General features: G+C 47.2%; 1 protein-coding gene across 3 annotated transcripts in view; it reads right to left on the minus strand.

Annotated features, from left to right (window-relative positions):
* Positions 1-22762, minus strand: part of FAM78B (family with sequence similarity 78 member B) — a 94809-nt gene that overhangs the window by 14759 nt on the left and 57288 nt on the right. The window lies entirely within an intron of this gene.

Below are 22762 nucleotides of genomic sequence, written 5' to 3' on the forward strand. Positions count from 1 at the left end.
AGGGTTGTTTAAATTCTAGTCAGCAGCCAATTTAGCATACAGAAAACTTTGGCCTGGAAAATGATAAAATAAGGAGATAATGATCACCTTCTGGATCCCACCTCAATGTGAACGCTGTGCTATAGGGACCGGCATACAAGGCCTCTAATATGGTGTTCTCCCATTGGCACACGTGGCATTCTGGGCATCTGCTTACCCCCTGCCTGTCTCCGTCCCTGGACAGGAGGAGGGAGGAGGACATGTGCTCCACTCTTAGCCCATGTCTCCCCCCCACCAAGAACTACTGCTGCTGTAGAGAACTGATACTTACTAAGTGCTTATTCTCCTTGAGACACTGTGCTAAGTAGTATTTTAACTATGTTATCTCAGTAATCTTCAAAATATCCCACAAGATAAATTTTTCTTTTTAGTTCCAGGGAACTTAGCTATCCAAGGAGTTAGCAGCATGGGGGTGGGTGGGGTGGACAGGACCCTCCCTCATAGGGGCAGAGGTTTAGTCAGCAGAGCTTGACTGTCTGTTCTCTCCATATCTACTTCTGGGACCAGAAATGATACTCAGTAATAATGCATAAGAATTCAATAATTAAAGAAAGGAATGAGACTGCTTCATTCATCAGTTAAGAGGTGGTAGCCTTGTTTTACATACAGTTCTTCCTCTTACAAAATGACAGAGAAATCCTGCATGACTTTATACAAATGGCCTAAAAAAGAGTTGCATTGTCAAGTTGATGCTGAGAACATCTCAGCGTCCCTTACTGTCACGTGGGTACAGGGGGACACTAAATACTGCCTCCTGCTGGCCCCCCACAGCGTTTCTTGTGTCAATCAGCCCATTTTGAAGTGAAGGGAGGGCTGGACTGCCTGGGGAGGAGGTGAATCCACAGCTGCACGATCCTTCCCTCTTGTCTTCATGCCCTTGATATCTGCTGGGAATAATTGCAGTGTTTCATGGTTGGCAGAAACAAAGTAACAGGAATTGACCTGACTCAGGAAGTCAGAGAGAATCCATTTTGCTACACATGCTAGTTATAGCTGTGTCAAGGGTGTGTCCCAGATAATACTACAGCAATTTCTCACTGGGTGAAAAGGAGGATGTGTTGTTTGAGTGGGATATAATCATACAGGGGACCCAATATGCAGGTTAGGTTCATGAGATGGCCACAGTGGACCAGCTTGCTGCCCCCAGCCAAAGGGTGGGGACGGTTATTTCGTCACTAGACATTTATTTCCTGTGTGACCTAAATGTTCTTCTTTATTTTGGTCAGTGATCAGGCCTTTCTGGCCTTTGGGTTCCTCTGTGGGATTGGTGGGCAAGGATTCCCAGCAGTGCCAGATTATATCTGCCCTTCTGTCCTAAACACCCTCCCATCTGGCATGTTGCCTGGAGAATTTGGTTTTGAGCAGCATACATTTTATTCTATTACAGCACTGTCCTGTTCAGGACTGATATTTTGTTGGACAATTTAATTACTGTCTCTAGACACTTTACTGTTCATATTTTCACCCTCATCTTCCTGCCTGGAAGTATGTAAACAGAGAATTGGGCTCAGAGTCTAGAGGTTAGTTTTGTGGAAAATCACAAAACTTAGTTTAGTTGCTGATTTTCTGAAAGTAGAGATAATACAGGAAAGTTGTGTCCTTGTTATTGTCTTGAAGATTCTCTGGCATAAAGGAATGAAAGAGGTTTCTTAATCATCACGTTAACAAAGGCACTGGGCTGAGTACAGCCATTGCAGGTAGGGCCTTGGCCATCCACACTGCCACTACTGCGAGTGGGCTTTTGAAAATATTCTCTGGGCTTGATATGTGTTCTCTTCCACAGTTCCAGAGATCCCAAGACTGCATCATTACAGGAAGGTTTGATTTGGGAAATAGCCAAAATTCATTATGACCTAAGTTCAGTGAATAAGGGAGTGGATTTTCTTTTTGAAACATATGATCATTTTTATTTCTTTTATGAAAATAGGTACTAATGTGCATTCCAAAGCAGTGACATTTTTTTTTTTTACAAAAAGAGAGCTATGGCTATAAAATGTATGACTGATCTATGTAGCTGATAAATTGCCTTAGATAATGGTTTTCAGAGAAGTCCCTGAAAAATTCTGAGAATGAAAGCATCACTGGAGACATTACATGACCTTTTAAGAGGACAACGTTGAATGGGATGCCAGAGGCACTGCAAATTCTACCTAGCCTCAACTGAACTCTTTATCTTCATCACAAACCAAGCCCTCTTACCCTGCCTCTGCTGCCGGGAGCAGCCCACTGATCACCCAATCTCCCATCTCAGGGCCCTGAGGGTCATCTTTGGCTCTTCCCATTCCCTCATCTAGATTGCCACAGGTCCTGAATCACCGTAGCCTGTGGATCCTGCCCCTTAAGTGATTTTTAAAATTTTTTTTTAAAGATTTATTTTTATTTATTTAATTCCCCTCCCCTCCCCTGGTTGTCTGTTTTCTGTGTCTTTTTTTTTTTTTTTTTTTTTTTTTTTTGCTGCGTCTTGTTTCTTTGTCCGCTTCTGTTGTCATCAGCGGCACGGGAAGTGTGGGCAGTGCCATTCCTCGGCAGGCTGCTCCCTCCTTTGAGCTGGGCGGCTCTCCTTACGGGGTGCACTCCTTGCGCATGGGGCTTCCCTACGCGGGGGACACCCCTGTGTGGCACAGCACTCCTTGCGCGCATCAGCACTGCGCATGGGCCAGCTCCACACGGTCAAGCAGGCCCGGGGCTTGAACTGCAGACCTCCCATGTGGTAGACGGACGCCCTAACCACTGGGCCAAAGTCCGTTTCCCAAGTGATTTTTAAATTTACATCCTTTTCTTCATCCCAACTTTCAGTGCCTCATTTAATCCAAGTCCTCAGCATCTCTTCCCTGATCTACTGTAGTGGTCCCTAACTGGTGTCTCTGCATCCAACCTTGATTCCTCTTCAAATCCATCTTTAAGGCTATGCTATTGTCCAAACACACAAATCCAATCATGCTCTTTCTACATCTAACACCTTTCAAAGGCTCTACATGGACAGAATAATAACATCCAAGTTCCTTAACAGGTCATACGTGGCTCTCCATGACCCCTTCCCAACACACCACACTGATTCTCCACCCCTTTGCTCATGCTGTGCCTTCTGGTCACACTGCCCTTTCCACCCCTTTGCTCACGCTGTGCCTTCTGCCCACACTGCCCTTTCCCCTTCTAAAGTTTCACTGAGTCTAACTAATAACCTTTTGAGAATCATCGCCATGTATCACCTCTAGCGGGAGGCCTTCTCTTCTGGGCTTCCATGCTATATCCATTAGATATATGTCTTCCCCATTAGACTATGATTTCCCCAAGTCTTGGGATGTATTTTTTATTTAAAAACTTTATTGTAGTAAAAATATATAGCTTAAAATTTGCCATTTTAACCATTTTCAAGTGGAAAATTTAGTGACATTAATTATACTCCCAATGTTGTACAACCATCACCACTATCCCCAAAACTTTTTCATTATGTACCCATTACATGACATTTTTGAATCATTAGTGTCTAGCACATTGCTGGTACAAAGAAAATTTTAATACATCTTTGTTGAAAGAATAAATGAATATTTTCTATGAATAATTTTCATGCCTATATATGTGGAGCTGGTAGAACTTCTAATATAACAAAGGGCTTTATTGCAGTTTTGCACTTTATAATTCACTCACCTTTAAACAACATCTACTATTCATTTAGAATCTATTATTAGAGTAGCACCATGCCTTGAACTAAAAGCTATTCACTCTTTGGTGGCGGGGGGGGGGGGGGGGGGGGGGACTGTGGGCAAACCACATGTAAATAAAAATGAATAACTGAATATAAATGTGCTTAGTGGCTACTTATGTCTTCACTTACTACATACAAAAATGAGTAGCACAGAGCCCAAGAAATACAGGAATTAAAAAAAAGTGGGCACTGTGCAGGCTATAGTTGCAGGGAAAGTATGAGCTGCTGGGATTAAAGGAAGGCACTATAATAAAAAAGAAATAAATAAATACTATTGGGAATAAAGAAAGACAGCTCCAACATGGGCAAAGGCTTGCCATCAAGTATGAACATGGAGTGCCCAGAAAATAGTGACGAGACCACTTGACAGGGAGAGTGTTGGGAAGAGGGGAGACAAAGCTGGGTGGGCAGGATCAGGTCGTTTTGTGACATGCCTTTAATAATGGACTTAGGAGGTTGGACATTATCCTGGAGATGGCGAGACTTAGAGCAGGAAAATGACATGCCCAGGAAAAGAGTAAAGTAAGAAGGAGAATTAGAGGGATAAGGGGAGGCAACAAGGACATCTAGGAGCTTCTGAGCATTTTGCAACATTTCATGTGAGATTTAATGAGGCCTTCATCTAGTTGGTGGCAGAAGGAATGGAGAGGAGGGGACACATAGGAGATAAAGCAATGGTAGATTGTCTGAGATTTGATAACAGATTGCTTATCAGAGACGAATGAGGAGATAGAGTAAAAATCACTCAGAGGAGCTAATTCTGGGTGACTAGGGAGGAGGTGGGCAATCATTCACAGAAATATCAAGGTGTTCTCTCCCTGTTGCTAACATTCTATACCCATTGTTGGATATTGTAGCAATTTGGCATTGTTTATGAATTCCAAAAATTGATATTGGATTATGTTTGTAAACTGGTCTGTTCCTCTGGGTGTATCAAATTGTATTAGATTCAGAGGCTTCACTTTTACTTGATTAAATTAAGATTGGGGTTTTGATTCAACCACATCAGTAGGACGTTGGTGTGTGGGGACTGACAGAGAAAATGATACGGCAGAGGAGAGAGTTGAGTTTTGATGCTGGAGCCCTGGGAAGTAAATATACAGAGAAGCAGATATGTGAGGAAAGACGGAAGGCTCCATTAGACTCAGGAGAAGCCCTGGGAAGAGAATGGGCCTGAGAGTCTATAGTTGACCTTGTGAAGAGAGCACAGCAGCTAAGCCTGGGAAGAAACAAGCCCCAGAGGGAGAGACAAGCCTTATGCTAACCTACAACTGAAAACAGAAGGAGCTGGGGCCACAGAGCCTTAGGAGGAAGAGGAAGGCTGAACTCCCACAGAAACTGGCAGCCATCTTGCTGCAACATGTGGCAACAGCCTCTGGTGAGGTATGTAACTTATGCTTTATGGCCTTATGACTGTAAGCCTCTACCCCAAATAAATACACTTTTTAAAACCCAACAGATTTCTGGTACTTTGCATCAGCACCCCTTTGACTGACTAATACAGACCTCCCCCCCCCCCCCCATGGTACTTCAGCATGCAAATTCTGGACTCCTCCGTTAGGGAGAGAACCTCTGGACAGAGGGGATAGAGTCATGTTTGCCTTTGTTTTCTTGGGTGATTGGCACAGGCTACATGCGTCCTGTTCTTGTTTCCCCTTCTCCCTCTTTTGCAGTGCCCTTTTCTCATTCTGCCTCATCTTTCAACTTCTTAACTTTGGAAGGCCTCAAGGCTCAGTCGTTGGTCTCTTCTCTTTTCTATCTTTTCATACTTCTTGGTGGTCTCATCCAATCTCATGGCTCTAAGTACCATCTGTACTCTCATGACTTCCAAATTTATATCTCCAGCCTGGGTTACTTCCCCAAGTTTCAGATCCACATCTCCAACTATCCATTTGACATTGCTCCTTGTACGTCTAAAAGACATCTCCAACTTTATCCGAAATTGAACTCTTACTATCTACTTCTTCCCTGCCAAACCTATTCCTTCTGCACTTTCCTTACCTTAGTTAATGACAATTCCTTCCTTTCTGTTGCTGGGTCAAAAATTTTGGAGGCACTCTTGACCACTCTGTCATTCTCCACATACTGCCAACAGCAAATCTGGTTGATGTCCACATCAACATATATACCCTGGATTTAACTTCCCACCACCTCCACCACCATTACCCTGGTCCAAGCTATAGTTACTAATCTCTGCTCTGCTTCTCCAGTCTATTCCTAACAGCAGCCACAGTGATTCTGTTAAATATACGTGAGATAATGCCACTCCTGTGCTCAAAATGCTTCCACGGCTCCCACTCCACTCAGAAATGGCCCAAGTCCTTAAAAGAGGCTATGTAGCACCACATGATCTAGTTTCCCATTTCCTCTCTGAACTCATCACCTTTTCTCTTCCTCTTGCTCGCTCTGGCCTCTGTACTATTTCTTGAACATGCCAGATATACTTCCACCTCAGGGCCTTTGCACTGGCTCTTCATTTTACCTGGAACATTCTTCCTTCAGAATCCAAAGGCTTGCTCCTTTGCCACCATCATTCATGGCTCAAATGTCATGTTCTCAGTGCAGCCTTTCCTGATAATTTTAATTTGCAATGTCTTGCCCCAGCATTCCTCATCCCTTGTCTCTGTTTTATTTTATTCCATAGAAACTTTATTATACTATATAATTTATATATAACTTTTATCATTTATTTACTTTGTTATGGGCTGTCTCCCCCACTGTACTCCCCAAAGGTAACCTCCAAGAAGGAAGGGCTTTCATGTTTTATTCACTACCATACTGTACCCAGAAGAGTCCCTGGTGCATAGATGGAATTAAAAAATATTTGTTGAACAAATGGGTATTGAATTAATCTGAAGTGAAAGATGATAGGAGGAGACCATGAACTTCAATTTAGATACTGCTACTTTTATGGAGTTGACTAAACATATGGACATTGTATCTATGTGGCAGTTGCAAAATTGGGTCTAGAGCTTAGGATAAAGTCAGGCCTGGAGGTGTTAACTTGGCATTTGTCTGCATGGAAATGATCAGTTGATGACATGGTGGTTTTGAGATCTTTAGAGATGAAGAGAGAGGTCTTAGAAGGCCTGTTTAGATGGTCAGAAGACAGAAAAATCTGAAAAGCATAAGAAGATCCAGTGATGGGGAAGACCTAGTTTCCAAAGTCAAGGAAGGAGAGAATTTCAGGGATTCAGCAGTCTCAAAGGCTATTTATTAATGGAGGAGAGCAGAGTTAAGAAAAAGCCATTAGATTTGGTAATTAGGATGCTGGTGATAAATATCAAGACTTTAATACAGATATTTCAGTGGAGGCTGTTCTGTAAGTGGTTATGGAAGGAATGGAAAAGCACAAGAAAAAATTAAGAGTTCAGGTATTTCCTTCAACAAGTCAGGCAACAAAGGGGAGATGAAACAGAGCTGGCCTACCATAGTGGCAGAAAGCAGGTTTCCAGAGCCAGACTGCTTGAATTTGTAAACCTAGCACTACTGCTTATTAGCTGTGTGAGCTTGGACAAGTCACTTGCAATTTCCCCATTTACAAAAATAGGAATAATAACAGTGTCTACCTGACACACTTGGTGTGATGATTAAATGAGATAATGAATGGAAAGTACTTGGCACAGTGGGTGGCACAAAGTAAACATTTATGTTTAGTCAATAGTAAGTAACAGATAACGTTAGAGAAAGAAAGAAAGTACATCTTTTGAACCCTTCTATGTGCCAGCTCTTGACAGTAACCATACAAGGCAGGAAATACTATACTCTGTTCATATACAAGGAAAAGCGGCTCAGAGTAAATTGTCCAAAGTCATCCAGATGGGAAGTGTCAGAACAAGGATTTGAGGCTAGTTCTTCTGACCCAAAGTCCTGTCTTTTCTATTGCACCACACATTGAGTTCTTAACCTCATCTTTCCTTCTTTGAAGTCTTTGGTGTGGCGAATGGATGAAGCACCAAAACTGCCCTCAGGAGAGTGGGTACTAGCCCTAAGTTAACAGCTGGCTGACCTGGGGCAAGTCACACCTGTCAGCCTCAGGTTCCTCGTGTAAAATGGGAAGAAAAATAACTGCAGCCCCCCTGAATCTCAGCATTATTACAGGGATCAAATGAAATGATGATGAAGATGAGAAGAGAAGACAAAAAGGGAAATAGATACAGAAGATCATATAGCGAAAGAACACAAACAGCAAAAATAGCAGGGTGGGGAAGGGGGAGGGGAAGAAAATAAAACATTAAAAAAAAATGAAGTGATGACATATGAGCCAATGTTTTATAAATATCTATATCAATATTAGTTATCTCATTCCCCTCCTCCTACAACCCTTTTCATCATGATAAACACAATGTTTTCATTTTAGACAATCAACCATTGACCCAAAGCTCACAGCTAATGAACTTGCCAATGGACCTCATAATGAAAGCATCGATTATTACAACCGTCATGCTTTTTGCATTCCATTTTTAGAAGAAAGAGGCATACCTACCCCAATCAAACAAGCTCATGAGAAGCATTTTATTAAAGAAAGTGGTCTCCAGGTTCAGGTCCAGGCTCACCGGGGCCATCCTCTCTGAATCCCACTTTTCTCCCCCTGTAGTCCTACCGTCATGGGGGGTTGGGGAGGCCAGTGGCTGCATTCTTGGAGGCAGGGAGTGGGCAGGTGTCACTAATGGCCCCGATGGAATGTGGGATGGCAATCAGGGGAGACTGCACAGGAGGACTGGTAGTTTCCAACCTAGAGAGCTCCCAGGTGCAACTTTGAGATCCAGGAAGGAGCTGCCTTTAGACCCAGGTGGGAGGAGTCCCTGCTTGGGCCCCATATTTTAGAGGGACCCACTCTGTATCTTCTGGTCATGACTCCACATTGGGCAAAGAGTTGGCTAAGATGGTGTACCTACCTGGAGCCTGCACCCCTCCTTCTCAGGATTCCCAGCCCAAGTGAGCCCACACATGCCTCCAGGTCTAGGCAATCCCTGGACTATTTCCCCAAGGGCCATCCACTCCCCCGTGTGGAGGATGTGCGTGGAGTTCGGGCACCCACATACATGTGCGTGATGCCACTCTCAATATGGTAGTCAGGAGTGGGAAGAGAAGTGGTTGGGGTTGGGGGCCAGCTCTTCCTAGGCTGTCACATTCTGGCACAGAACTTTGAGGAGTCCAAGAATTGTAAAATCAGACCTGGCCTCCCAAGCTGTGATAAAGGTATTTTTGTCAAGGTAGGGGGACAGAACTTACTGATTCAGCACTTGTTGGTTTGACTTATAACTTTCAAATACTTATAAATAGGGTATTCGGGTCTTGGTACCCTCAGCTTGTATGGACCCTCTAAATGTCTGGATGGGTTGGGGTGGGAGAGCCGATCTGTGGCTCCAGAACCCCGGACAGTCCCACGTGGTGTTATTTTTTGGTATATGTGTTTCATGTACACCTGCTTAGTCTTAACGTTTACAGAGCATGCCCACCACCAGCATCGTATCCACTTCTTACATCAGTCCCCTGAGGTGGGTGTGTACTTTCTGTTATAGAAGAAGGAACTTGTTTAAGCTCATATAGTCAGTGAGGGCCAGAATTGAGTTGAAAACCTGACATCTGATTCCACATCACCTGCTTTCCTCACAATGCCTTCCTTGTATAAAAAATGATGACCGGGTTCTAAAAAATATCAATAGCCATGAATAATATTTAGCTGGTACTGCTTTGACCATACTCATTGTTTAAATACTGAAACATTTTGGAACAACTGGTAGACAGGCCAGCAGAGGTCTCCTCCCATCTCTGCTATTCAGGCTCCTCCACAGAGCCCCCAAACCTCTCCCAAATCCATCAACTAAAGGCTTAATGCCAAGCACAGCAGGAGACCTACAAGACCCTGCTTCAGTTAGAGGGTTGGGCACCACCTTCTGGTAAAACCACCTGATCATTGCTAACTCCTATCCTCCTGAACCCCAGGTGCTGTGTGGAGAGTTTGTGGTCCAATGACGAGGCTGAGCCTGCTCTTCAAGTGAACTCTGCTATGTTAACTTTATGCACTTAGGGGTGGGGAAGAGGCTTCTGCCTTCCTTCTTCACTGTCACAGATCAAACCCAAGGCACTCCCAGGCATGCGGAAAGTTTAAAGAGATCATCACGGTCTCTGATAATTCAGTTTTCTCTACCTAGCACCAAGAGCAAAGCACCCACATTACCCCATGGCTCAGGCTCAGCTCATTTCTAACTGCAGCACCCTTCCCACCACCAAATCCCTCCCCAAGAGAAGCTGGAAATAATAGCCAATGGCAGTGAGGTCAAGACGAGATGTGTGGAGATAAGGCGGTGGAGATAAGGAGCAGGGGTCAGGGGCTGTGTGGGAAGCTGTGGTGGGAGGAAGGGGGAAGCCTGAGGGGAGCTAAATGCATGCCCCAGGTCTACTTGGCGAGTCACGAAGCCCAGCGCCTCCCGGGCAGCCGGTCAGCCTACGCAGACACCGATTCCCAGGCCTGGCGCGGGCACGTGTCCCGATTCTCAGAAGGTTTGCTCCATGATTACAGAGTAAGGTTTAAATTTAGGTTTTTCCTCATTCTGCACTGTTTATGTCAGACTCTGAGAAGCCTGTAAATACTACCCTCTCCCACCTCCCCCGCCACCTCCCTTCCTTTCTGACCACATCCTTTTCTTTTTGGCACATAGGGAGGAATTTTTTTCCCATAGCAGAAGAGATAATTTCCAGTGTTTTTTAAAAAAAAGAGTCATCAGTGTTGGAAGAGGCTCCATGTTTTAAATTGACAGGACTTCTTTTGTGACCCGCATTCAATTGTTTTACTTGAGTATCTCGAAGCACTAACCTGCAAGCACTGGAGAGACCTTGTCCTTACGTGTTTACTTGTCACTACTTGGAGACAGTGAATCTCGTGTCCCCTAAGTTGTCCCGCCTGGCTTCTCAGAGGCCTCTGCTGGTTTGTTTCTTTTGGACAGACCTGAGGTCTGGGGCCACATGTGAGGATGGTTTACCCCCAACTCCAGTTCTCAGCTACATGGAGCGAAGCTCCTTTCCCCACACAGAGAGGAGTAGCCTGAAACCTGGCGGCACCCTTACCTCCAGGGCGGGCATGCAGAGGCTTTCTCTGTTCTGGAGCAAGGCCTCTTGATTCCCTACTATACTCAGAGCACCATGCTGGGCACGGTGAGGGTTTCTCTTTCTGTCCCCAAGGGGATCATACTCTAATGGAAGTGACAGGCTGTACACCTTCTCAATGGGGTGAAAGAAACACTGCTCAGGGCCAGGCTTTGCATGTAACAAGAGGAAGCAGAGGTGACTGGGAGCCGGGCCTCTTACAGGGGAGGTGGAGCTTGAGTTGGGCCCCATAGGATGGGTGGGATTCAGCGTGGGCCACATTCCAGGTGAAAATGCAAGCAGAGTGTGCAGACCCTTGACTTTCCCTCGCCACTCCACCAATCCTCACCTAGCTCTTCTCTTAGCGTGCTTCTTCACTCCACCTGTGGACAGAATTTGTCCCTTCTCTCTATCTCTACAGCCACCACCCTCATCCGAGCTATTTCTTCTCTCTTCAAGATGATGCAACAGTCTCCTTCCTCCAACTTGATTCCAAACATGCCCTGGCCATCCACAGGCCAAGAATGTGTGTGTGTGTGTGTTTAATAACCATAAATCAGATCACCCCCCATCTCTCTTGAGAAATCCTACAGTGGCTTTCCACTGCACTTATAACATCCATGTCTGCATTTGTGGGCCCCCACCAGTTCTCTCCAGCCTCATCTCCATCCTCTCTCTCCTGGCTCTTTATACTATAGCACGATCACCTTTTCTCTTTCTTGAACAAGCCAAACTCCATCCCACCTCTGGGCTTTTGGACTTGCTTTTCATGTACCCCAAAGCCCTCTTCCCTCAGCCTTTTAAATGTTTGGCTCCTACCCATCATCTATTTGCAGCTCAAAGTCGCCTCCTCAGAGGGGCCACCTGACCACTGTCGTATTTAAGAGTGCTGCACTGGTTTACTTGTTTCTATGCCTGTCTTCCCCAATAGACTGTGTGCATCTCCAGGACAGGCATTGCTGCATCTCCTGGGAAAAGCCCATAGCAAAGGCATCCTTCAAGCTGCTGCAATGAACAGAGTGAGTGTTTCCGGCAGAGTAGGCAGGTCTGGCCGGTGAGGTTAGTTCAGGAAGGCGGCAGAGGCGAAGAACATCAGGGAGAGGCTGATGTGTCAGCTGAAGGGCTCTGAAGGATCAGATGCAGACACAGCAGGACAAGTGTCCCTAAGTCCTGGCTCAGTGCTAGGGGCCCTGTGTCTGACCGTCGGCATTGCCTATGAGCTTGGCCGTGTGCAGTGCTGGAAGAAGCGGGAGGTGCCAGGTGGTGGTGAGGATGGTCGGGGGTGCAACCCAGTCTATGGAAGTCAAGTGAAGCCTCTACTTCTATCCCTTGAAGCCAGAAGAATAAATGGTGGGTAAGAGGAGAGGGGAATGCACAGGATTTTTTTCTTCTTATTTTGGAATCCTGTTCCTAACGGCAGAAACTTAAAATTGAGAAAAGATATTATTGGATGAGTACACCAAAATGTTTAAGGCAGTTATCTGTGGTTATAGGATTACAGGTGTTTTCCCTTTATTTTTATTTGATATTTATCCTATTTAAAAATAATTAATTTCATTTATTCTGTAATAAAAAGAAATGGCTTACTTCCCAGAATTGCAGAGAATGTTGGGAAGAGTTTTGAGGAAAAATGAGGGACAGGAATGGAAACATTCTAGTCTGGGCAGAGCTGGGCAGGCCAAGGGGTGTTTAACTCGGAGAGGTAGCATGCTGGGGGAAAAGTGTGAGGGGGGGAGTCACACTCACTGCATGCAAATTTGGACACTGTCACCTGCTGACTGGGTGGTCTTGGGCAAATGGCTAGGTTCAGTATCCTGTATGAATGGGGATCATAATAAAACCTACTTTATACGTTATTTTTTGGAAATAAACAGGAAAACCTATAAAAAACCATCTGTATAGTGCCTGGTACATAGTAGGTGCATTATAAATGGGAGCTTTCATTGTTTTTGCTCATTGAAAAGAAGCAATGTCTAGCTGGGACCCAAACTTCTTCAAAGGGTCGGAGCTACTGCAGGTGACATAGGGCTGGAAAACTTAGTGTTTCCCCTCTGTCCTGACAATTTAACAGGAGGGTAGATGGCCACACTTCATTTGCATAATGAGGGAACTGAAGTAGAGAAAGAAAAGATCCACTCATGACGCGCACCAAAAAAAGAGTCATATCACATATTCATTTAACAAGGAATTTTTTTTGAGAGTCTACTTTGTTCCCAATGTTGTGTTAGATTTTGTGGATAGCACAGAGGAAGCAGAACACACACATATACACAAATTTTGCAGTTTGGTGGAGGAAGCGTTCCTAGTCTAAAAACACCTGCCCCAAAGCTACCATCATGGCCAGAGACAAATTTGAGTGTCTTCCCCATAAATTTCTTCATCCATAAGACTGAGAGGCAGGAATAAACAACTTTATGGATAGATGATGTCTAGTTCCTACAATCTCTGACCTCTGTCCTTGTGCTGACGGCAAGTGAGATTTTCAGCACCACAAAAGTATCGTTTCAGAAGAGAGAAACTCAGTGGTTATTCCCAAGGGATGAGCTTCCACTCCTAAAATCCAGGACCCCTACAACTGGTCCTCCCTGGGCTCTATGGCCATAGGGGGCTCAAGGCAGCTTCCCTGTCTGTGCTGGGCCTGGGTCCCCGTTCACTCTGCTCTCCAGGCTTCTGGCATTTGCCTTATTGAGTCTCTTATACTATTTGCAGCTGGGAAATCACTGCAGATCTTGAGCCCAAATCGATGCCTGGGATTTGCTGGTCATCAGGCTTCCCACCAGTGCACCAGGTGGTGGAGGGAGCGCCACTGCTCTCTGCCTTCATGCTGCCTGCATCCCAGCCCCAAAGCCAGGGCCCCCTGTGAGCTCCCACTGGAGTCTAGAATCTGGCAGCTCCTGTGACTACATAAAGCCTCTGACGTTGTTAACACACAACCCCTTTCCTTTGCATCTTTTCCCTTTGGTTCTTTATCATTGAGAGGGAGCAGGTGTGGCTCACTTATTTCTTTTCCTTATTCAGGTGGGATGCCTAGTATGGCATCTTCTGGTGGATTCCTGGAGGAGGAATTCTTGGGGTCCCCCTGTTTACCCTGCCTTGGTTAACTGACAAAGTCTGCTGCTGAATGCTCTGCAGCCTCAGGACTGTTTTAGCACAGAGTATCTGCAGTTTTAATGGTTATTTATAAAGACACAGCTAATTTTCTGAAGCTAAATCTAACGGTGGCACATGCATCTGATGGAGACTGTGAACAGTGGGGACGGCTGGCCGAGGGTCACAGGCAGCCCCGAGGTGAAGGACGGCCACGCTGTCACCCCTTGACACCTAGATCAAATGCTGGTCTTTCAGACTCGGAGGACTTTCTTCCCATCTGACTCTGGGAATCACTAAGGGGAAATATATTTCAAGGTCAAGGGGGTATTGGTAATGACACACATGCCAAATCTGCCCAGAGAGATGAATAGGAAGTCTAAATACTTATCAGGGCAGTGGACTTGGCCCAGTGGTTAGGGCATCCGTCTACCACATGGGAGGTCCGCGGTTCAAACCCCGGGCCTCCTTGACCTGTGTGGAGCTGGCCCATGCGCAGTGCTGATGCACACAAGGAGTGCCGTGCCACGCAGGGGTGTCCCCTGCGTAGGGGAGCCCCACGCGCAAGGAGTGCTCTCCATAAAGAGAGCTGCCCAGCGCGAAAGAAAGTGCAGCCTGCCCAGGAATGGCGCCGCACACACGGAGAGCTGACACAGCAAGATGACACAACAAAAAGAAACACAGATTCCCGTGCCGCTGACAACAACAGAAGCGGACAAAGACGACGCAGCAAATACACACAGAGAACAGACAACTGGGGTGTGGGGGGGAGAGAAATAAATAAATCTTAAAAAAAACAAAAACTTATCAGATGAATAAATGAATGCATAAACCCAAGCAGGACCCTGCGTGCAGATAGTCTAGCTGGAAAGAAGGGACACCAGCAGCCTGCTGGTCTCAGGCAGCATCCTGCCCTTTTCCTGCCTCAAAGGACCATGTGATTAGCACACGCCCACATCATCCTTGTTTAAACCTTGTGTGTGTATATATATAAAATTTTTTAGGGCAGTTTTATATATATATTTTGGTTCTTGTACAGTTTTCCTATTCTGAGAGACTAAAGAAAAATTGATAATTTGGGGCAAAATGTTGCAGATGTATTTGTTTCTCTAATTAAACCTTCAAAATATCTGCAGAGTTATCAAGTTTCAAGTTTCAGTAACATCTGTACTTTCCAGGAGACTTCTCCTTTAGCCTGTTACCTTATGAAGTGGCCTGCTGCAGCTGGGAGGCAGGGGAGCTGCCGCTTTGACCATGGCTGCCTGAGGTCCCCTGAGGTCCAGAGGCTGCTCAGCCTGCAAGGGAGAGCACCCTCCCCGACTCCTACCCACCCCACCGACTAACCCGGTGGAAGGGCCCACAGCGCTCAGGCTGCACCTGTGGGGGGCTGGAACTGGGAGCAGGGAGAGAGGCTGGCAGACTAGGATAGAGGCCCCTGGGGCCAGGGGTCAATGCACAGACTGGAGAGGCGCCTCCTTGGCCTCAGACATCTGGAGAGGTTCAAAGACTAGAAACCAGGAAACAGAGCCAAAGAGACCTGCTTATTTCTTGGGGGCAAGAACAAGGCCAGGGGAACCAGGAAGCAAAGCAGTTGTGGTGATAAGGCTGATACAATCAAGGCAGGCAGAGGCCAGGAATCCTGCAAGATGAGTATTATTAATACTGCTACTATTGATAATAGCAGCTATTATTTACCGCAGTCTTACCATGACCTAAGCATTCAGCTAAAGGCTTTTTACGGCAGCCTCAAGGTATGCACTATGCTACTTGCTTTTTTCCCCCCTTGCATAAGGGAGCTGAGGCTCAGGCCACACCATTTGCCAAGGTCATAAAGCAAGTAAGTGGCAGAGGTGGGATGAGCCTAACTCTGACTCCACGGCCCGTATTCTCTAGCACCCGTGCCCACTCCCGGTTCAGAACCAAAGGCTGCTGGCAGCCAGTACTGACTGAGTCCTCTAACCTGATCCTCCCACCCTGTCTCTTCCCGAAGCACTGGTTCTCCCCACAGGTGACACTAGAGCCGGTGGGTCCTCAGCACAGGCATGGCAGCAGAGGGGCAGGGCTCTGCGGTCACTTCTCTCACTGGCCCTGGGAAGATGGAAACAGCACTGGCAGAAGACAGACAGGCCTCATTCCCCTGTCCCCAGCTGTCAAATACCACTTCTTCCAGGAGCTTCCCAGTTCCACTAAATAATGACTGGGAGTGTGTGTGTGTGGAAAGGTAGCAAATGCACCAGGTTCCTGAAAGCTGAGGAGAGGAGGGAGGTAGGCACAGGGAAAGAGAGGGGGCGAGGCTTAGCAAGGAGGTGGCGAGGTCCAGAGGCACCGGCTTATACTATCAGAGTTTATTCTTCTCATTAACTTTCTGTTTCGTGTTCTTCACATGCCGCATTTCACTGAAGCCGGGATAGCAGGTAGGAGGATGGCAGTGGCCCAGTGTGTGCCCAGTGGCAGGGCCGTGGAAGTGTTTTACTCCTGCCTAGCACACGGAAGGGAGGCCAGCCTGCGTGCATGGTGACGAGCCATGCACTGACAGTGTGGATGGGGGAATTCACAAGCGTATGCACCAAACCAGAGGTGCAGAGAGATTCCCACATATCTGCGGACATGGAAATGCTCCCCCCTGCCACGGCCACCCTCAGTGGGATCCAGCTGGGGATACCCCGCTGGCTATCAAGGACACGAGGGCTTTCCACACTTGCTCTAATTTAGTCCCCACAACAGTACACTCCAGGGGCTATTATTATTACCATTCCCATTTTGCAAATGAGGAAACTCAGACAGTGAGATTAAGTGATGTGTCTGAGATCCCGGAGCTGGTAAGTTGTGACTGTTGTGCTTTCAAATTTTAAAATATACATTATTTGCTACCTCCATCTGCTTTGTTTGTTGACTGATTAATTCCTTTAACATGTAATTTTTTCAAGTCCTACTGCGTCCATGGCACTACAGGGAGAGGGGGTAGAAGGTGATCATGACCTGGCTGGGGCCTTCAGTCTGGCGGGTGTGAACTGCACATCGATGGCTGCGACGCAGGGAGGACGTGAGCAGTGCTGCTCAGACCAGAGCACATCCCGAGCACTCCGGGGATGGCTGAGAGCACCTCTGCACCCTGGGGCGGGTGGATGGGAAGTCAGCCTCACCCAACGTGAGGCCCGGGCTGTGTATGTTTTGAGCCAATTCTGTTCAAGCTGTTGGTCATCTCCAGCAAACCATCAGTGCACCTGGTTTTTGTCTCTGGGTCGAGCATCTTTGTTCTGACGACTGCCAGCAAGGGAGCTGGAATGCAGCAGAGGCCACAGGGACCTCAAGCTGTCTAGATGTTAAACTGAGATCTGGAACTTTATGACTTTTCCTTTATTAGGGGGCCCACCACAGCTGCGTGGGAGCTGATATTGACTCAGAAGGAACACGAGCATCACACCTGCATAGCCTTTTGGCTTGACCGTGTCCCGTGTTCTCCCTACTCTCTTCTGTAGACTCTCCTGGGTGGAGCAGAAAGAGCACGGGACTTGCAATCAGAAGATTCAGCTCCACATTTGGGTTTGTTGACTCAGCTGCGTGACTTTGTCGTTGAAGCCCTCTAGGGTCTCCTGGGTTAAAAACTGGAGATAGAGATGCCCCTGACAAAGCTGCTGTGTGGGTTCCATGAAGATTGCCGAATGTTAGAGTTCATGCCTGTTACAATTCCCAGGCTTCACCGAGGGACCTCCAGCTATGGACAAGCCATTGCCACTCCATGGTCCTCGGCGAAGGGCTTGCTGGCAGTGCCAGCCCACCTGGTTTCTGGAGGGTTGTGTGATTTTCTGCCCAGGGCGAGGGGCAAAGGTGGTAGTTATGGGGTTAATTTGGGTTTTGAGCTTGATGGGTGGTACCCCCCACCCCTAGTTTACAACTTTTCAAAGGCTTCTCATTACTGGTGGGGTAAAACCCAAACCCCTAAATTGTTCCACACAGCCCTGCATGATCTGGCATCTGCCTCTTTCCCCAGCTCCAGCTCATACCACACTTCCTCTTGCTCTCAGCACTCCATCCTCACCAGCTTCCCTTAAAGTCTGCAAACACATCAGGCTCTTCTCTGCCTCAGGGCCTTGACACATGCTATCTTAAAAGTACTTCTTCACACTTTTTATCTGGATAACTTGTGTGTAGGTCTAATTGCAAGTGTCACTTCCTTGAGAGACCTTCCCTGATCTGCACTCCATCCCAAATTAAACCAAGTCTCTTACAAAAACCCACTCTTTCCCTTCATAGAATGTGTCCCCTTTTGTAATCACATATCTGGGAGTGTGCTTACGGTTTAATACCTATCTCCTTATAAATGCTTACTTGGATTACTACTGTAGACTGAGCACCAGCCACAGGAGCTGGCACATAACATTTCAAAAATATTTGTGGAGTGAGTAAAAGTCTGCATGAAGGAGGTATTGACAAGAGGCTAGAGGATGGGAGATTTTGGAAAAGAGTATGGGCAGTGATGCATCTGAGAGGTTAGGAAGAGGAACAGGTGGCGACAGGCAGGGAGATAGCATCTCTAAGAGACGGAGCCGTCGGTTTAGTAGAAAGAACCGAGGGGACTATATGAATTTAAGATTTCAGAGGAGCAGCCGTGAAGGATGCTGGTGGTGGAGCAGGAAGGCAGGGGTGGATGTGGCTTTCTGATGGGACCTTGTACTTGGGCATCTGGAGGGCCCTGGGAGCTGAAAAAGGAGCCAGGAAGTAGGAGAGGGCTCTGTGGAGGGGCCCAGTTTTGCCCCATGCTCCCATGTTACAGGGTGGCCCTCCCTTCCAGGTGGCCACCGGCTCTTCACCTGTACTCTGTGGCCTCAGCAGGAAAGCGCAGACTCTGCTCTGTCGGGGTGGGGGGATGTTACCACAGCCACACGGGGCCTTCACCAAGCTGCTTCTCCCGGCTGCCCGGAGCCCACTGGCCTGGAACGTGGTGTGGACTGCCCAAGGCTCTGGTCACCTGCCCCTGAGCCACACTGAGGCTCTTTGCCCTCCTGGCAGCGATTACGGAGTCGAGCAGCAGAGACAGGGAAGGATCAAAAGCCAGAGAGAAACTATTAATAGCCCCTTGCAGACACAGCTCTTTTAAAATAAAAGTGATGTTCCTCCTTAGGCCAATTACAAACCTCCTCCAGGTCCCGACAACTCTTCTTCCCAGTGCCTACTTTCTGACTCTGCATGCTTCAGAATGCCAGGTGCAGGTTGGAAGACGTTGATGTGAAAAACTGGGAAACAAAAAGCCCCATCCCAGGAATTGGCTGTGGGTCAACCCATTGGGCTCCCGTCTATCATATGGGAGGCCCTGGGTTCACGTCCCGAAGCCTCCTTGTGAAGTCAAGCTGGCCTGCACCCGCGGAGAGCTGACGCAGCAAGATGACACAACCAAGGGAGACAAGCAGACACAGAAGAAGGCACAATGAATGGACACAGAGAGCAGACAGCAAGCAGGTGGCAATGGGGGTGGGGTGATAAATAAATAAAATCTTGAAAAAAGAAAAAGGCCCCATCCCTCAGGCACCAGGTTTCGGTGCTCATGGACACCCAACTATGGGGGACAACTCGACCTCTTTCAGCCCAGGACCATCGTAACCCATTCACCAATTCCTCCATCTGCCCAGCCCACGGACAGGCAGCTAAACACCCCTCTCACTGAAATGGACTCCTTATTTAACAGGAAGACTGGGCTGAGAGAGTGAAAGTCAGCAGGGGAAACAGGTGCCAGGGTCAAAGGAGGTGGGCACGGGAGGCAAGGCCATCTAAGATCACAGGACAAGTCCGTTCTTCCAGCACTGCAACGAGCCCCATGGAAAGGACTGTCGTCCCAATCAAAATCAGTAATAAAGACAACCCTGACGGGGATATGGTTCATGTGAAATCAGTTCAGTGAAGATTTCCTGAGCACATACTGTGTGCTTTCCACTGTCCTGGGTATGGGGGACTCCAAGACTAATAGATATGGCCCTGTCCTTAGGGAGTGCAGACTTACAGGCAGTTCATCTTAATACAGTGTGGGATATATGTGGACAGAGACACAGGTCCCATACCATGGGGCAACAGCAAAAGTGCCTAGGTCAGCTGGGGAGAGGAGGAGAGTGGTGATGGCAATAAAACTGATGCTTAACGAGGGCTTTCTCTATGCAGGTTTTGTTCATGGGCCTTTGCACACATTAACTGATTATTTTGCACAACCCAATGCAGTGAGGCCAGTCCCCACACTAACCCAGTGCAGTGAGTCCAGTCCCTACAACAACCCAGTGCAGTGTGGTCAGTCCCCACACCAACCCAGTACAGTGCGGTTAGTCTCCACACCAACCCAGCACAGTGTGGTCAGTCCCCACACCAACTCAGTGCAGGGAAGTCAGTCCCACACCAACCCAGTACAGTGTGGTCAATCCCTACACCAACCCAGTGCAGTGCAGTCAAGATGTTTTCTGATGAATGAAGGCATATGCAACTGGCTTAATCCTCTCAACAACACTGTTTAGGTAGACAGGATCACAGGATCTCCAGCCCCATATACAGACAAGCACACTGGACCTCAGAGACTTCCTAACTGGACACTAAGTGGTTGAGCTGGAATTAAGCCTGGGTCTATCTGAGTCCCAAACCTACACTCTTTCAAAGTCACTTGTAATTCCAGTAGTAGTTAAGCACATGCCAAGAAACACTGAAATATAATGGGGCAGCTACTCCTTAAAAGGGCTTTGCAGAGAAGAATTCTGGAATGGGAAAAAATACAGAGACAGTAGGACCTCAATTTTTTTTTTTTTTAAGATATCAAGGACCAGGGATAGATAGCATTCCCACATTGTATGTGGGAAGCCGGCACTCAACCACTGAGCCACATTGGCTCCCCCGAGTTGCTTTTTTGTTTGTTTTGCTTGTTTTTGTTTTTGTTTAATTTAGGAGGAACCAAACTGAACCCAGAACCTCCCATGTGGGAAGCAGGCACTCAACTGCTTGAGCCACATCCACTCCCCAATTTCACGTGACCAATAAGTCCCAAGACCCTTTGCATAAGTTGAAAATTGGGCGTAATAGCGAACCCCATTATTTAATAAATATTTCTTACATGAACATAGCTATCATACATTTTTTATAAATAAGGCAAATAAACACTCCAGTGACAATAAGTAAGCAAAATTAATCACAGAAATAATTTTTTAAAAATTTAAAACTCTCTCTGCCTCTATTTTTTTCAAGTGCCAAACATGTGAATACCTGAATTCGTGCATATTGGGTTTGTGTAAAATCATGCCCTACTGTATCCAATTTTTTAAAGTGGGGAATGTCAGTTTGTAAAAAATGATCCAAAATGGGTCTTTGGCAGAAAAGTGGTAGGAAAACATGGCAAAGTCATGTTTCAGTTCTAGACGGTCACAGTGAACAGCAAAGACGGTCACAGTGAACAGCAGAAAAAACACGCAGAGGAGCTTCAATTCTAATTTTCAAGCAACTGTTCCACATCCCTGTCTTTCCCACTGCTCCAGCCAAGAAACAGAGGGGCTTGTTGGGGCATCTGTCTTCTTTATTTCCCTTCCTCTTGCGCCAAAGGCAGAGGTGGAAGGAAGGGACAGAATCCCGACTGCCCCAAGAGGCCCAGCCCGACGGCACTTAGAGCGGACAGGGCCCGTGGACGGCAGGGGCTGGCCTTCTTTGACACAGAATCACCTTCTGTCCCTTTCTAGATGTAGAGGCTCTAAGAGATTGAACTTGTCTCCAAATGGATGAAGAACAAACTCCCAGAAGAAAGCATGTCAGAGCGATTCTATGCAGAACACAAGACTCCTGACCAGCAGAGGCCTCCTGGGCTTGTAAATGGCAGGCAAGTGGGTGGCATGGAAAGTGCCCTTTATTTTTTAAAGAAAGCAACAGAATTAGCAGACGCAGATGAGGCACTGAAGGTAAGGCAGACCTTGGTTGTAGGAAAGATCTGAGTTGTTACTCAGTGTGTCCCGATTGCTAGGATGGTACAAGAGTAGGGCAGCCACGTCCCCGGGAACAGCGACTGTGCACGGGAAAGGAGGTGGCTGTGGGGGAATGGGGTACAGAGGCGTGTGCATGAGCATGCACGTGCATGTGTGTGCACGCTCCCAGGTGCGTGTGCACACATGTGGGGGCTGTCAGGATTCCATGTTTTCTAGAGTCGGAGGCCTGGCAGTGAGGGGAAGCAGGGGGCGGGGATGCAGAGTCAACCTCAAACACCAAGAGGCAAAAGCAGTCCCAGACAAAAAGCCACCTGAATGGGACCACATCTAGGAAAAGTGCCCGTTCCCACAGGTAAGAGAGAAACGGTGGCAAAAGAGCAGCAGAAACAGGGCAGCAGGAATGACGAGAGGTTGGTGGGCCCTCCGGAACGAATTCTGCAGGGAGGACAGTGGCAGGTGGCCTCGGCCCCGGCACGGAGGCAGTGACGGAGGAGGATGTTCTGTGCTCCCCATCGCTGTGCTGACTTCTGCACGTCCACGGAGCCCTGCGGGATGTTTTTCTGAATTGGGGCTGAATTGAGCCTGAGAATTGGCGTTGTCTCGTGCTGTCAGGTACAGTTCGCTGTGCTTCAGTTGGCCTGCGCTTTTGTTAGATGACCATTAAATAGTGCGTCCTATACACATGGGACTAAACGTGCTTTAGTTTACCCTGGACAGGTGCTCCTGTCAATCAAGATGGTCACATGCTCTGGAGGGAGCCCTGAGATGGGCAGGAGGATGGTCGGGGGCCATCGAGGACAAGGGCATGCAGGGGAGGGGCAGGACGGGGCCTCCTTAGTAATGAAGACAAGCAGTAGCCATGGTGCAAGTCACGGCTATTTACACGTCTATGAAGTACCAGTGG

This window comes from Dasypus novemcinctus, chromosome 13, assembly GCF_030445035.2.
Source record: "Dasypus novemcinctus isolate mDasNov1 chromosome 13, mDasNov1.1.hap2, whole genome shotgun sequence".
Taxonomy (NCBI): Eukaryota; Metazoa; Chordata; class Mammalia; order Cingulata; family Dasypodidae; genus Dasypus; species Dasypus novemcinctus.